Raw genomic sequence first — 16,439 nt, forward strand, 5'->3', positions numbered from 1 at the left:
ACATTGAACAGCAGGAGGAATGCTCCCGTTCTCCTTGCCAATACTCGTGGTGGCACAGTGGTTAGCACTGCTGCCTCACAGCGCCAGGGACCCAGGTTCAATTCCCAGCTTGGATCACTGTCTGTGGGGAGTCTGCACATTCTCCCCGTGTCTGCGTGGGTTTCCTTCCACAGTACGAAAGACGTGCTGGTTAGGCGCGTTGGCCATGCCAAATTCTCCCTCAGTGTACCCGAACCAGCGCCGGAATTGGCAACTAGGGGATTTTTACAGTAACTTCATAGCGGTGTTATTGTAAACCTACTTGTGACACTAACAAACAAAATAAACTTTAAAATATTTATCATTCACCCAACAGCTAAACCAGATCAGTTGATTGCTGTGTGCAAAATGGCTGCTGCCAGTTTCCCACATCAGTGACAATATTTCATAAAATAGCTGATTGGCTGTAAAGCCATTGGAACATCCTGAGGTTGTGAAAGGTGCTACATAAGGGGTGGCACAGTGGTGAGCACTGTTGCCTCCCAGGGACCCGGTTCAATTCCAGCCTCGGGTCACTGTCTGTGTGGAGTTTCTCCCCGGGTCGGTGTAGGTTTCCTCTGGTTGCTCCAGTTTCCTCCCACAGCCTAAAGATGAGCAGGTTAGGTTGATAGGCCATGCTAGAATTTCCCCTTGGTGTCAGGGGAGTCAGCAGGGTAAATAGATAGGGTTTCAGGGGTAGGACCGGGGGAGTGGGGGGAGAGGTGGAGGTGGAGGAGGAGCCTGGGTGAGATTATTGTCAGTGCACTTTTGATGGGCTGAATGGTCTCTTTCTACACTGTTGGGATTCTATGGTTGTATAAATGCAAGACATTTTTGTTTCCCACTTAACTGTCTCATTCTCATTTTAACATTTTAATTGTCCCCAGTATTGACAACCCTTTGGGGGAAAGAGAGATCCCCATCCCCTTTCTGCGTGAGAAAATGTTTCCTCCGGATTTAACCTGTAATTTTGACACTAAGACAATGGATGGGATTATTCGTGGTTCTATCAGCAGTGGAAACTGCTCATCCGCAGTGTACTCTTTCACACCCAGGAACCTTCAGCCTGATCAGCACTCTATCCTCAAAGGAACACAAACCATGTTGATGTAACTTGTCCTCACATTGAATGCACATTCCCTTTGCTTATTTCCACCATTCATCATCTGCTGGATCTTTCCAAACTCAATTACTAGCTGAATGTCTTTTGGTTCCTATCTTTTACTGTCTCTGGCGACGGCTCTAACAGGTCTCTTCTGCCTGTCAATAACCAATTCTGATGTGTTTAAAATAATTGGGCCAATGTATCACACGAAGAAATTTCACGTGTGTGGTCGTTAAGTACTGGACTGACAGCCTGACTTCAAAGAACAGTCAAGAAGGAGGCCATTCGGCCCTTCGAGTTTACACCGACTGTCTGACAGAGTGTCCTACCCAGGCCCACTCCCCTGCCTATTCCTGTAACCCTACACATTTCCCATGGCTAATCCATCGAACCTACATGTCTTGGGACACTAAGGGGCAATTGAGCACGGCTAATAAGAACATAAGAACATAAGAAATAGGAGCAGGAGTAGGCCATCCAGCCCTTCGAGCCTGCCCCGCCATTCAATAAGATCATGGCTGATCTGTCGCTGCTCAGTTCCACATTCCCGCCCTCTCCCCATAACCCTTAATCCCCTCTCTTATCAAAAACCCATCAACCCGTGTCTTAAAAATATTTAGCGAGGCAGCCTCCACCACCTCAACGGGCAGAGAATTCCAGAGATTCACCACCCTTTGAGTGAAGAAGTTCCTCCTCAACTCCGTTCTAAACCGCCCCCCTTTTATCTTGAGGCTGTGCCCCCTAGTCCTACTGTCTTTTTTGAGCGAGAAGAGTCTTTCCACCTCTATCCTATCCATCCCATTCATCATCTTATACGTCTCAATGAGATCTCCCCTCATTCTTCTAAACTCTAATGAGTACAAGCCCAGTTTATTCAGCCTCTCCTCATAGCTCAACCCCCTCAACTCCGGTATCAGCCTAGTAAACCTCCTCTGCACTCCCTCCAAGGCCAAAATATCTTTGCGCAGGTGCGGCGCCCAAAACCAAAACCAAAATCAAAACTAATCCACTTAACCTGGGCATCTTGGAAAACGAAGAGGCAAATTAACATGGCCAATCCACCAAACCTACACATCTTTGGACTGTGGGAGGAAACCGGAGCACCTGGGGCAGACTTATGCAGACACGGGGAGAATGTGCAAACTCCAGACAGGCAATAACCCAAGGCTGGAATTGAACCCGGGTCCCTGGTGCCGTCAGCCAGCTGTGCTAACCACTGTGCCACCACTTTTCATGCCACTCATAACAAGTGTCATTGACCTAAGGGTCAATTCTTCCATGCTGGCAAGATTCTCCACAGTGAGCAGAGATTTAACTGAATGCCAAATTCACCATCCTTGCTGGTGACGGGGTGTGATTGGTTGGTAAGTTCCCTCCCCATTTGAAAGCTTTATTGAATTGTAGCAACGTTTTGCCATTAATATCATTTTTGAAATGGAAAAATTTTATAAGAATGATCATTAATTCAGTTTGCAATAATTCCTTGATTTCTATACGAGATTATAGCAGTAAGATTCTTTGTCTCTTTACGAACCTTGTACAAAACTTGATCAGGGGACACCAGGCCCACATGTAGCCTTCTGCCCCGTACCAACACCTACTGATCACACAGCCAGTGCCAAGTGGCTACAGCTTCGTAATGGCGAAGTAGGGAGGTTATGCTTCAGTTATACAAGGCACTGATGAGAGTACATCAGGAGGACTGTGTACATATTGGCCTCCTTATTTAAGGAGAGATGTGTAGTGAAGGTTCATCAGACTAATACCCAGAATGGATGGGTTGTTTTATGAGGAAAGGCTACACGGGCTACGTTTGTATCTGCTGGAGTTTAGAAGAGTAACTTGATTGAAAGGTGAGATCCTGGGTGGTCTTGACAGTTTGGATGTGGAGAGGGCGTTTCCTATTGTGGGAGAATCTAGAACCTGAGGGGGGTGGTGTCACTGTTCAAAAATAAGGAGCTACCCATTCAAGACAAAGTTAAGGAAAATTTGTTTCTCCCACATTGGGTATTTAACAATTCAAGTCATTCAAGAGCACTGTAATTTGGCATTATAATCTGGGCAGCACAGTGGTTAGCACTGCTGCCTCACAGCTCCAGGGACCTGGGTTCAATTCTGACTTCCAGTCACTGTCTGTTGGAGTCCGCACATTCTCCCCATGCCTGCGTGGGTTTCCTCCGGGTGCTCCAATTTCCTCCCACACGCGCAAGTTAGGCGCATTGGCCACGCTAAACTGACGCTTAGCGTCCCAGAATGCGTAGGTTAGAAGGGTTAGCGGAGTAAATATGTGGGGTTACGGGGATGGGGGCCTGGGTGGAATTGTGCAGACTCGATGGGCCGAATGGCCTCATTCTGGGTTCTATGAAACGGAATGCTAATGCATTACTCTAACTGTTTAAGAACTAAACATAGCTTTGTGTCAGCGTCTGTAAAGATCCAGAGCAACATGGAAGGAACCGGACAGATGATTCTCTCTCCAACATGCCGTCCGATGTGATCAGTCTGCATCCCTCTCAAAGGCAGGGATGACAGTGTTTATTCATCTCAGGCAGTGTTTACATGTGTGACCCTGCAGGAATGTTAGATCTGGAAGTTAGATCAATGGTAATAAGAACTGTATGCGTGCAGATGCCCTTGACCTGATAAGCGCAAAGACAGGAAGAATCTCCGCACAGATCATCTAAGCTGCTGGGAGCAGGGTGCATTATCCAGTTTCTGTTCAGAGGTTCGTTCATTGATTCCTGGAGATGGCCTATTTTCACACTGATACAACTGTGCCTCTTGAATGTTCAGTGACACATGCATTCGTTCACAGCCAGCGCGTGTAATCTACATGTATGAAGCATTGCTTTACAATTTATTTTCAATAGTTTGGCAATAAAAGGAAGTTTTGCACTTTTTTGTGTCAAAGAACCCCCACATCCCGATTTGTGCCCCCCCCCCCCCCCCCCCCACCATCACTCAGCCCAAAGTGCAAAGTGGCAGCAGGGACTCCACCTCCACCCCCATCTCCCCACCCCCACAGATCGCCCCCAGAAGCCCCACCTCCATTAGGTAGGGTTGATGGCAGGAGGGGTGAGGGGCGTTGGATACTTCCCCAACGTTGGATTTGAGGATGTGCAGGGGAATCCCTCTCGGAAATTCCCAGGTAAGGGTTTATGGGCAATTATTCAGAAGTGTTAATGTTTCCTGGACAATTGTGTACCAGGAACCATTCAACAAAGCGATTGAAGTCACTCATTTCTGATGGTTCTGCCAGTGTTACGCTAATAGTTACTCAGAAAAAATAACAGCACTTTTAACTTCAGTGTAACTATTGTAAAGACCCAGTCTGAGCCCCGCATGGGCCACCCTCCCACACTCCTGACCCTTCCGAGTGACTCCCCCACACTCCCGGCCCCTCCAAGTGACTCCTGCCTCATCCCCCACACTCCCGGCCCCTCCAAGTGACTCCTGCCTCATCCCCCACACTCCCGGCCCCTCCAAGTGACTCCTGCCTCATCCCCCAAACTCCCGGCTCCTCCAAGTGACTCCCCTCTACCCCCGACACCACCAGCTCCCACAAAGTACTCTCCAATGGCTCCCACCTCCAAACCCGCCCATGCAGATATCCCCCACTACCTTCGACCTGAACTCCCTACGCCCAGCCCAGCTGGTACCCAGCACCCTGACCCCAGACCCAGCCCTCAACATCCCTCAACCTGACGCAACCCTCACAAATCCCTCAACAGCCCTCGACCTGACCTGACCCCCACCCCACTGGCCCTCTCCTCATCCCATCATGTCTCACCACCTCCACTCACTCACCCCCCCCCCCCAACACCCAAAATCCAGGCACTTATCTTCTCCTTGCCCTGTTATTTGCAATAGGAACAGTGGTACAGTGGTCGGCACTGCTGCCTCACAGCACCAGGGACCCAGGTTCGATTCCTGGCTTGGGTCACTATGTGTGTGGAGTCTGCATGTTCTCCCCATGTCTGCATGGGTTTCCTCCAGGTGCTCCGGTTTCCTCCCACAGTCCAAATAGGTTAACTGGTCATGCTAAATTGACCCTAGTGTCAGGGGATTAGCAGGGTAAATATTTGGGATTATGGGGATAAGGCCTGGGTGGGATTGTTGCTGATGCAGACTCGATGGGCTGAATGGTCTCCTTCTGCACTGTAGGGATTCGGTGATTCTATTCTATGATCTGGGTTATTACAGCCTTGGGTGACAGTGTGGATTTGCAGTGGATGTTCTCCCCCTGTCCGTGTGGGTATCCTCCGGGTGCTCTGGTTTCCTCCCACACTCCAATGATAAGCGGGTTAGGTTGATTGACCATGTTAAATTGCCCCTTAGTGTCAGAGTGATTAGCAGGGTAAATGCATGGGGCTACGGGGATAGGGCCTGGGTGGGATTGTTGTTGGTTCAGACGCGATGGGCTGAATGGCCTCCTTCTGCACTGTACGGATTCTCTGATTTTATTCTACAAACTCACTGGCTTTACGGCAGATAGTGCTGTAAACAAAAAAGGGTCTGTGTTCCTTTGCTCCCCTTTGTTTTTACACTTTGCCGCTGGACCCAAGGCCCTGCTGAGCTGCTCGAACCTCACCCGACCTGAGTCAGGAAATCCGAGCAATGCAGGCATTTCATAGAATCCTACAGTGCAGAAAAGGAGGCCATTCAGCCCATCGAGTCTGCACCGACCACAGCCCAGCCAGGCCCCATCCCCGTAAACCCCGTTCATTTACCTTAGCTGGTCCCCATGACACTAAGGGACAATTTAGCATGGCCAATCCATCTAACTCACACATCTTTGGGGTGTGGGAGGAAACCAGAGCGCCCAGAGGAAACCCAACCAGACACAGGGAGAACGTGCAAACTCCGCACAGACAGTGACCCAAGGCCAGAATTGAACCTGGGTCCCTGGCACTGAGAGGCAGCAGTGCTGATCACTGTGCCACTGTACCGCCTCTAGTTTCAGAATATTAGCACAGGCAAGTGGGTACAGGGTTGCAATCTGATGCTGATTGCCATTCTGAGGGAGTTATGGCTCTGTTATGTTTTGCTTTTCCTGAAAACTTCAATCTCAGCTGCAGAAACCAACCTATATCAAGTACACTGTTTGCTAATATTCTTCCAGTCTTGCAGCTGGGAGATTCTTAATTGCTGAGTAACAGAGAATATCAATGGTAAAATATTTATGAGCGTCTGCTTTAATTACTGCAGTTGTCACCTTAATTTCACGCAAGGGAGGTTTAAACATTATTACAAATCACATCAAGAGTTTCAGAACGGCAACTGTGGGACACATTTTTACAAATAAGGACTTCAAAAAATGTATAATTAGAGGCAATTAGGATCTATCAAATCTGCACATTTGGAACACCAAAGGGCAAAGCATCAGCAACATGGCAAAGAAGAACAAGTCCTGTTGTTTATAATGTCGCAATTCTCCAAGACTCAGGATTTCCCAAAGCACTTCACAACCAATTTTACTTCCAAAAAGTCCTCAGTGTTGGGAGGCACGGTGGCACAGTGGTTAGCACTGCTGCCTCACAGCGCCAGGAACCCGGTTTCAATTTCTGGCTTGAGTGAATGTGCAGAGTCTGCACATTCTCCCTGCGTCTGTGTGGGTTTCCTCCAGGTGCTCCCGTTTCCTGCCACAGTCCGAAAGACGTGCTGGTTAGGGGCAGTGGCAATGCTAAATTCTCCTTCCGTGTACCAGAACAGGCATTGGAGTGTGGCGGCTAGGGGATTTTCACAGTAACTTCTTTGCAGTGTTAATGTAAACCTATTTGTGACACTAATAAATTAACTTATATTTACTATACAGGGAATTTAGCAGTCAATTTACAGTGCAGCGAGATCCAACGGGCAGCACTGAGATAGTGATCAGATTGCCAGTTTTAGACTCAGGACAGGCACTTCGACCCCACCCCCCACTCCTCTTTAAATCTTTCACATCTGTGAGGGCAGCTAAGGCTTCAGTTTAATGTCTCGCTTGAGAGGCAGCACCATCTGACAGTGCAGCCCTCCTGCGGTACTGCACGGGAGTATCAACGTAGCCTTACCCACTTAATTCTCTGGATCGGGACTGACTCACGGCAAGAATATTACTCAACGAATTACAGCTGGCCACCCTAACAACAGGTCAGCCCGAGGACCTGAAAAGAAAGGTTCAAAAGAAGCTCTGGAAAAGGCAAAAGTAGAGTTTATTTGTTTGTGTCACAAGTAGGCTGACATTCACACTGCAATGAAGTGAGTGTGAAAATCCCCTGGTTGCCACACTCCGCATGTGTTCGGGGACACCAAGGGAGAATTTATCACGGCCAATGCACCTAACCAGCACGTCTTTCGGACTATGGAAGGAAAGCAGAGCGCCCAGAGGAAACCCACACAGATATGGGGAGAACATGTAGATTCTGCACAGACAGTGACCAAGCCGAGAATTGAACACAGGTCCCTGGCGCTGTGAGGGCAGCAGTACTAATCTCTATGTCACTGTGCCGCCCATATACTTAAACCAAACAATGAAGGAGCAGCACTCTGAATGCTTGCAATACCAAATAAATCTGTTGGACTTTAACCTGGTGTTGTAAGACTTGTTACAGTGCCCAGCCCAGTCCAATGCCGGTAAATCCACATCATTAAACTAAATAATGATCGCTTAAAAAGGCAGTGGCTGGTCTCTGTTAAAATTTCAACACTTCACTCTTCCAACGATACGCTGTAACCTCTCAGGTAAAGTTCTGTCTTCCACCCAACCTGCCTTTGCACCGAGCAGCTCTGTATCTGGGACCACCCAATACTCATAACCGCCCCCCCCCTTCCCACCACAGAACCAGACTCTGAAGTTCTACAGGGCACCTTTTTCCCATCTCAGGTTTGTCAGGCTGGGAGTTGTCCTGAAATTTTAGATCCTCTGGCTTGGAGACATCAGGGGCTGAATGACACCCTGAGGCACCAAGGGCGGGTTCCACCCCTGGGAGTTAGTGGCCATTCGACTTCCAGCTTTGTCTTGGGAACATACCCACCCCAAGAGCGGAAATTCCTGCCCGAGTTCAACACACATTTAAATAGTCCGCCAAGATTTCTGTCCCGCCCGCGACGATTGCCGAGGCAGGCAGGATGGGAAATTTCCGACCTATGTCAATTGGGGCTTTGGTTGGGTTTGAGGCCCTCATCTTTGCCCAGTCAGTGTTGGAGGACAGGATGTCAGGCCTCTGAGGTTGTTGTCCTGGAACAAGGTTGCGGCCAGAATCTTAGAGGGTCCCCCGGCAAGGGGCAGTGTCAGGGATACCATTTATCATTTGTAATGGAGCAGTTTGTAGACTTCGAAAGTGAGTTTCATTCTGGGTTCTTGGCAGTAATCAGAGGTGGCATCCTTTTTTAACCAGGACGCTTATTTGTACGGAGGACTTGTCTAGCTGTTGCATTGGAATTAGGGGAGAGGTGGGGGAGAAAGATCAAACTAGCCCTGAGTTTGAACTCCTTCAGATCCCCCACGTGTAGTTTCTGACCAGCGTGAGCAGCTGATGCCTCCTGCTGGTGGGAGGAGGAAGCTGACCCGGCACATGCGGCCTGGGAGGAGGTAGCTGAGGAGGTCAGCAGTGTTGGGGTGGTACCAGAAAAAGACTCAATGACCTAATGAGAGTTGCCAGGCTAAGTGAGGCCTTAGTCTGTGCCACCTTGTGCCAGTCTGAACCAGAGGGCACGTTGGCGAACGCAGGAGGAAAGTTAGGAAACATGACTCAACAAGGACATAGTTTCTTTGACGATGTCCTTGGTCCTCCGGTTTCCCCCCACAGTCTGAAAGACATGCTGGTTGGGTGCATTGGCTATGCTGATCATTGACTCTCTCCTGCCAGCTAAGTATATATGTCTGATCTGAATGCGGCCTCAACTCCATTTTCCTTCAACCCTTAACCCTCGTTATCGATCAAGAATCCATCTAGCGAGACGTGGACTAATTCAATGACCCAGCATCCACTGCTTTCTGAGGAAGTGAACACCCTGGACAAACTGACCCTTAGAGAGAAAGAATTCTCATCAACTCCATCTTAAATGGTAGACCTCTTAGTTTTAAACAGTGTCCACTCGTTCTAGTCTCCCAATAAAGGAAACACCCTCTCGGTCGTTATCCTAATAAGGCTCCTCAGAATCTGATACGTTTCAATGAGATTGTGTCTCATTCTTCTAAACTCTAAAGGCTTTAGGCCCAACATATTCAATAATTAATACCCACTTAAGGGTCTCATCCCTTTGTCACAGGTCCCCATCCATTTACTGACTGTTCAGGGGGCCCACTAAGCAAGACTTGACGTGTTGGCTTGCGGGCTTCTAGGAGGTCCCTTGTTGTCAAGTACTCAATGCCTGACAGAGGGACCTGCCGTCTGGAAGTGACGAGGGAGGATCTTGCTGAGAGCCACCCCTGACTGCCGATACCCCTCAACCCTCTGTTCCTGCCAAGACTCACATGTGCCAGAGTTCCTTGGGGATCCAAGGCCTCAGGTAGGTATTATACCATCAGCAGCCACCAGCTTCCCTGTGGCAGTACCGAGCTGCTGAAGAACAGGTGTAAGCACCACCCCTGGGGTCCATGATCCTTGGGAAGGCCCAGTTAAATGCCTGCATTTAATTTGGTGGGCATTCCTGAAAAGAACCAATGTGAGGTTCCACCAGCTATCCAATCTCTTGACTGTCTGGACTGTATTTTGGGTCATGATGTGGAGATGCCGGCGTCGGACTGGGGTTCACACAGTAAGAAGTCTCACAACACCAGGTGAACGTCCAACAGATTTATTTGGTAGCAAAAGCCACAAGCTTTCAGAGCGCTGCCCCTTCATCAGGTAAGTAGGAGTTCTGTTCGCAAACAGGGCATATAAAGATACAAACTCAATTTACAAAATAATGATTGGAATTCCAACCTGTTGGAACTCGAAACTGTTTTATGTTTTGGCTTAATATTTATATCGACAGTGTTTTCCTTACTGTTGGGCATTCTAACATCATTTTATAATCTGGAACATTCCAAATTCCAGAAATGATCCAAGGTTTCCAACCTGGAGAGGTGACTGTGTATTCCTCCCCCCTGCCACTTCTTTACATAACTAATTGGTTTTGGCAACAAGAGGTTTGCTCCAAGGGATAAGAAGGGTCACAAGATTCAGCCTTTGGGTCTGTGCTGAGATTGTAGATCTCAACGAGGACTGCGGCTAACACCTTAACTTGGCCCAAGCATCCCTGAGGAAGTAAGTCAGCTGGCACCGTTGATGCCTTCTGTGCCCAGTAGGCACCAGGAAGGACTGGGGCTACCATATTGACCCTTTTAGTTTAATGTTTTGATTTAATGTTTTAAGTTCCGTTTGCAACTTGGTCCAGACAGTGTCTCTTTAAGGGGATGTCCCTTTAATTTGTCCCTTGGTTTATTTGATATAGTTTGATTGGTTGTTTGATTTGCGCTAAAATAAAGCTGAGGAAATAAGAAAACAATGGATATTGTGTTGTGAATGCACCCACATAGGGAGCATGTATCCATAGCCAGACTTGTGCTGGGATAGGAACCTAACACAGCAAGAGACAACCACGCGAGTGAACCAACTTAGAACCACAGAATCCGGAGAGGGCAGGAGGCCATTCGGCCCATTGAGTCTGCACTGACTCTCAAACAGAACACCCTATCCAGGCCCTTTCCCCACCCTACCCCCCCAACGCCACACCTTTCCCATAGCTAATCCCATCTAACCTAAGGGACAATTTAGCATGGACAATCCATCTAACCAGCACTTCTTTCAGGACGTGGGAGCAAACCGGAGCACCCGGAGGAAATCCACAAGGAGAACGTGCAAACTCCACACAGACAGTCACCCGAGACCAGGAATGAACCTGGGTCCCTGGCGCTGTGAAGCAGCAATGCTAACCACTCATAAATTATTGAGGCACAGGTAGCACTAACATTTATTTGTCTTATTTGGCCATGTTTTATTGTTGCTAATAAATTTAGCAGGAGGCAGCATAAGTAATCTTTTCCAGCTCTGTTGTGTCGGCCAGACTTATTAGCATTTCATTTTGTACCTGAGATATTCTGAATAGGTAATTAGGATTTATAACTGTAACATTTTCATGGGGAAAAATGCAGTAATTTATGGACTTTAAGTTCCATGAACCATGCTATTTTCAACATGAATACATAACGAGAGCAGCTCCCAGAGGGCTGCACGTGACAGAACATTCCAGCAACTCAGTATATCATCACTGCATTCTGAAGAGACCTGGGCTGCAAATCTTCTTATGCACAAAGAGAATAAAGACACGGGATTAAAAGCGAATGTTTCCTCAAATATATAAGATTTTGCACATCTATCTACTTGCCTACCAGCCCAAGTAACTAGTTTTTATAGAATCATAGAATCTACAGTGCAGAAGGAGGCCATTCAGCCCATCGAGACTGTACCGACGACAATTCCACCTGTCCCTGTAACCCCACATATTTATCCTCCGAATCCCCCTGACACTAGAGTCAATTTAGCATGGCCAATCCACCTAACCTGCCCAAGTTTGGAGTGTGGGAGAAAACTGGAGCACCCGGAGGAAACCCATGCAGACACTTAATTACCTGAGACCGGAATTGGACCCGGGTCCCTGGCCTGTGCTTGCCACCACACCACCTTTATGTGCGAGTTTTTATAATGTGTCTCTTCAGTATGTTATCTGTGGTGGAGCATCACATTCACATCTGATATGCCACCCCACCCTCTCAATGTACAATTCCAAAAGGAGTTGGCAGTTAGCATGCCAACTCTGGGTCAACAAATTCCTGGAGGTTTTCACTGCTTGGCCTCCTACTACTCTGCCCAATCGGCCTGTCTTCTCTTCCTGTAATATTTTTATAACTGATTTAACAGTAGGGTGTAAATGCTACTGTGGGGTGCATACAATCTACAGAAGTTATTTAAATACCCAGCCCTTTAAAAATGAAAAAACAAAGGCAGCCTGTGTCAGTGGGAGCCGAAAAATACGTCTTCAAAGAAAACGGATGGATAAATGGACAATGGGCGGCACGGTGACCCGGCAGTTAGCACTGCTGCCTCAAAGTACCAGGGACCTGGGTTCGATTCTGGCCTTGGGTCACTGCCTGTGTAGAGTCTGCACATTATCTCCATACCTGCATGGGTTTCCTCGGGTGCTCCAGTTTCCTCCCACTCCCCGTGATTTATTTCTTGATTTGCAGCAATGCCCTGGACTTTAACCTTGAACTGCTGGAGACCCCAGGCCAAGCCTGGGGGTTTGGCGACCCTCGATGTGGTCAGCCATCAGGATCAGAAATTTTATCTAGCTGTTTCCTTCCCAACCCAGATGCTGAAGTTATTTGTGACCCCCTAGCAGAGTTGGACTGGCTGAGCACAAGCTGGTGTTAAAGCTGAGACATTACTGCTCTGTATCATTCAAGTACACACAATGAACTCGCCATGCCACTGGTAATGTAACAGGACTAAGGCCTAAACTATCATAATTGCAAGAACAAAGAGTTTTCGCAAGCTGTCCGTTTCTCTTCATTTTTAAAGGGCTGGGCATTTAAATAACTTCACATCATGACAGTTCTGCAGACCATATCCACCCCGCAATAGCATTTACACTCTACTATTTAAAATTGTGACTTCCATACTCTGGATTAAGACCCTTGGTACAGAGAAAATAGAGTTTGTTCGAAGATAGACAACAGTCAAGACAATCCTAGAATAAAATAGACTCCTTTCAGTACAGAAGAAGGCCATTCAGCCCATCAAGTCTGCACTGACAACAATCCCACCCAGGCTTATTTCCCGTGACCTCTCATATTTACTCTGCCAATCCCCCGACAATTGGGTTAATTTAGCATGGCCAATCCACCTAACCTGCACATCTTTGACTGTGGGAGGAAACCGGAGCATCTAGATGAAGCCCATGTAGACATGGGGAGTATGTGGAAACTCCACACAGACAGTGATCCGAGGCTGGGATTGAACCTGGGTACCTGGCGCTGTGAGACAGCAGTGCCAACCACTGTGCCATCGTACCACCCAACTGACAAAATAAAATTCTTAAACCGGAAACCAACTTCTGCATGAGTGGCTGGATGATGGTCGCTGGGTGGGGAGGAGGGTGGTGGTCATTTCTACAACTCCTGAGCTGTGAGTTTGGGTTCCCAACCCAATTTTGATGGAACTCTATGAAAAATGATGAATTCATCTCCTGAGTACCTGCAACGTGGGAGGAAGAATCCTTACACACATGGTTTGCATCTGCATGGTGCCTACTTGTTGAGGGGGTGCTAACCAGACTGGGGTCACTAACCCTCTTATAATTCAGAAACACACTGCGTCATGTGTGAGGATGGTGGCATTGGTGACAATGAAAATCACTGAAGTTCCATAACCCCAGAGAGACCAATTGGGTGGGAGGGGGTAAGGGAGGAAGCAAGACAAACTAAGGAGGGAGCAAAAACAGAAACTGGAGGAGCAAGAGAGAGAGAGAGAGAGAGAAACTCAAACTGTGGAGGGTGCAAAACATAGATTGAGGAGGGAGAAATAGAGAACACAAGTCACAGAAAGGAAGGACCCAGATGTGGAACTCCTGCCCCTGTTTTCAACACAAGGTAATGGGGCTCAGTGTTATGTCCCAACAAATTCCATTTTCTCCATACCACGGGTCTTAATCCAGAGAGGAGGATTTATAATTTTTAACAGTAGAACGTAAATGCTGTTGAAGGGTGGATACGAAAATGCAGAACTGTCACGATGTGAAGTTACTTAAATACTCAGCCATTTAAAAAAAAAGACAGCCTGTGTCAGTGGGAGTTGAAAAATCTCTGATTTTGCAACTACAATAGCTGTTTGTTGACCCAAGAATATAATGACAGATCATGAGGGGTCTTTTGTTATAACTGGAATAAAGTCCCACAGTGCTGTGAGCCTTTTAAACAGCCCGCCTTAGCACTCGGGTTGGCTGGCTTAACTCCAGCCTGCGCCCATGCCCCACAGTGAAAATTCCACCATTCCAGGCACCTTTCTCCCAAGGGATGCGGGCAGAGCTGGGAATTTTCCCGACTCCCGCTCCCCACCCTGAGGATGAAAATCCAGTCCGCAGTTCCGTGGAATTTATTGGGTGATTTCATTTCACCACTGATGTTGAAAAAACATCAGAGGTGTGGTTTTCATTTGAACATTACTTATCCCTAAATCCTCTTGTTCTTTTGTGGATTTATAAGTTAGGTTCGTCATCTCCCAATGAAACAACAGGTCCGTTATTTTATTCAGGCTTGGTGAGACTGAGACACTGAGCTAAGATAAATGTAGTAACATAATTAACTGTCTTGTGATTATGCGTCACATGAGCTGTATCACATGATCGAATGTCACCTGATGAAATCTCCTGTGATTTATCAAACCAGACACAGCAGCCCAGAGTGAGTTCTCAAACTTTGTCCCAGAGGTCATCTTGTGACAATAAGAAATAAACTTTGCACTTAAGGGAGATCATACGAGATAGAGTGGATGTGGGGAAGCTGTTTCCAATAGTAGGAGAGACTAGGATCCGAGGGCACAGCCTCAGAGTAAAGGGACAACCCTTCAGATCTGAGATGAGGAGGAATTTCTTCAGCCAGAGGCTGGTGAATCTGTGGAATTCACTGCCACGGAAGGCAGGTCATATTTAAGACAGAGATAGGTAGGTTCTTGATTGGGAAGAGGATCAGAAGCTTTTGGGGGAAAAAAAAGACGGGAGAATGTAGTTGAGAAACTTTATCAGCCATGATTGAATGGTGGAATAGACTCGACAAGCCAAATGGCCTAATTCTGCCCCTATATCTTATCTACCTATCTTCAATCTTCTATTATCAATCTTCAACAAAATGTCTTTTGTCCGCAATGATTAAAGGAGCTGGTAAAGGTAGATAAAGAAAGAACTTATTGCTTCTAGTGTGGGAATCCAGAGTATTACAGTAAGGCTTTTCAAAGGTGTTTTCATGAAGCACTTTTTACACAAAGGGTAATGGAAACCAGGAAGTCTGACCCCTGTCACATTCCCCCACAACCCTCACCACCACAAACACCAAAGAAAGCTGGTGGGTCAATTTACACTTTCAAAATTGAGATGGACAGATTCTGTTAGACAAGGAGGTTTTGTAGAATCTATATGGTGCAGAAAGAGGCCATTCGGCCCACCAAGCCCACACCAATAACAATCTCACCCAGGCCCTATACTCGTAACCACACCCTGCTAGTCCCCCTGACACTCAAGGGCATTTTAGCATGGCCAATCAACCTAACCCGCATTTCTTTGGACTGTTAAGGGATGTGGAACCAAGTAAGGCTAATGGAAGTTGGAGTGGAAGGAAAATTTAGCCATGAACAGTGGGAGAGGGTTTGAAGAACTGAACGGTCTACGTTTCAAAGATGGTGAAGTAATGGGCAGCCCAGCCCACTGCTCTGAATTTCTGGTTCCTGAGTGCAAGGACAGCAGGAGCAGTGCTTGGGAATCCATCCCGTGAATAGGGCGCCTCATGTCTCTGAGATGTTTTGTGGGAGTGTTACTGAGTGAAACACTGTCCCACTTCTGGCTTCGCTTTCTGAATTGTCAGGGTCACGTCAACCCTGGGAGAAGTCACTGCCCAGGAACACATTCCAAACTTTGTTACTCTTTTTATTCCACACAAGCTCAAGGACACTGTGTAGTTTTCTGCTGACCCGGCAACTCCTTTCTCAACGCTAAAGGGTGATATCAGAAGATGGAGTTGTTTTAACAATTTCTTTTTAACCAAGTACTTTTCGCTCCCCGCCCCACCTCCCCAATAACTTAATTCTGACCCATTTTCCATCCATCTTGATATGGGCGGCACAGTGGCACAGTGGTTAGCACTGCTGTCTGGCAGCGCCAGGGACCCGGGTTCAATTCCCAGCTTGGGTCACCGTTTGTGTGGAGTCTGCACGTTCTCCCCGTGTCTGCGTGGGTTTCCCCTGGGTGTTCTGGTTTCCTCCCACAGCCCTGTTGGTTAGATGCATTGGCCGTGCTAAATTCTCCCTCAGTGTATCTGAACAGGCGCCAGGGTGTGGCAATTAGGAGATTTTCACAGTAACTTCATTGCAGTGTTAATGTAAGTCTACTTATCACACTAATAAATAAATTTTATAGGCATAAGGATAAGGAGGCACATGTTCCCATGCCATCACTAATACCCAATCCAGGTAACAGGGAACACATTCTCCTTTTCCAGTGCACAATGCGGGCGTGAGTGCTGCGATGGTGTCTCAGCATGCAGATTACGCCATTTAAGGACAACATTAAGAGCCAGAGGTAT

The 16,439-nt window shown here is 47.4% G+C and overlaps 1 protein-coding gene across 3 annotated transcripts in view; it reads right to left on the reverse strand.

Annotated features, from left to right (window-relative positions):
• Positions 1-16,439, reverse strand: part of LOC145354813 (kinesin-like protein KIF19) — a 159,338-nt gene that overhangs the window by 33,355 nt on the left and 109,544 nt on the right. The window lies entirely within an intron of this gene.

The sequence above is a fragment of the Carcharhinus amblyrhynchos genome, chromosome 18 (assembly GCF_965287045.1).
Source record: "Carcharhinus amblyrhynchos chromosome 18, sCarAmb.v2.hapA, whole genome shotgun sequence".
Classification (NCBI taxonomy): domain Eukaryota; kingdom Metazoa; phylum Chordata; class Chondrichthyes; order Carcharhiniformes; family Carcharhinidae; genus Carcharhinus; species Carcharhinus amblyrhynchos.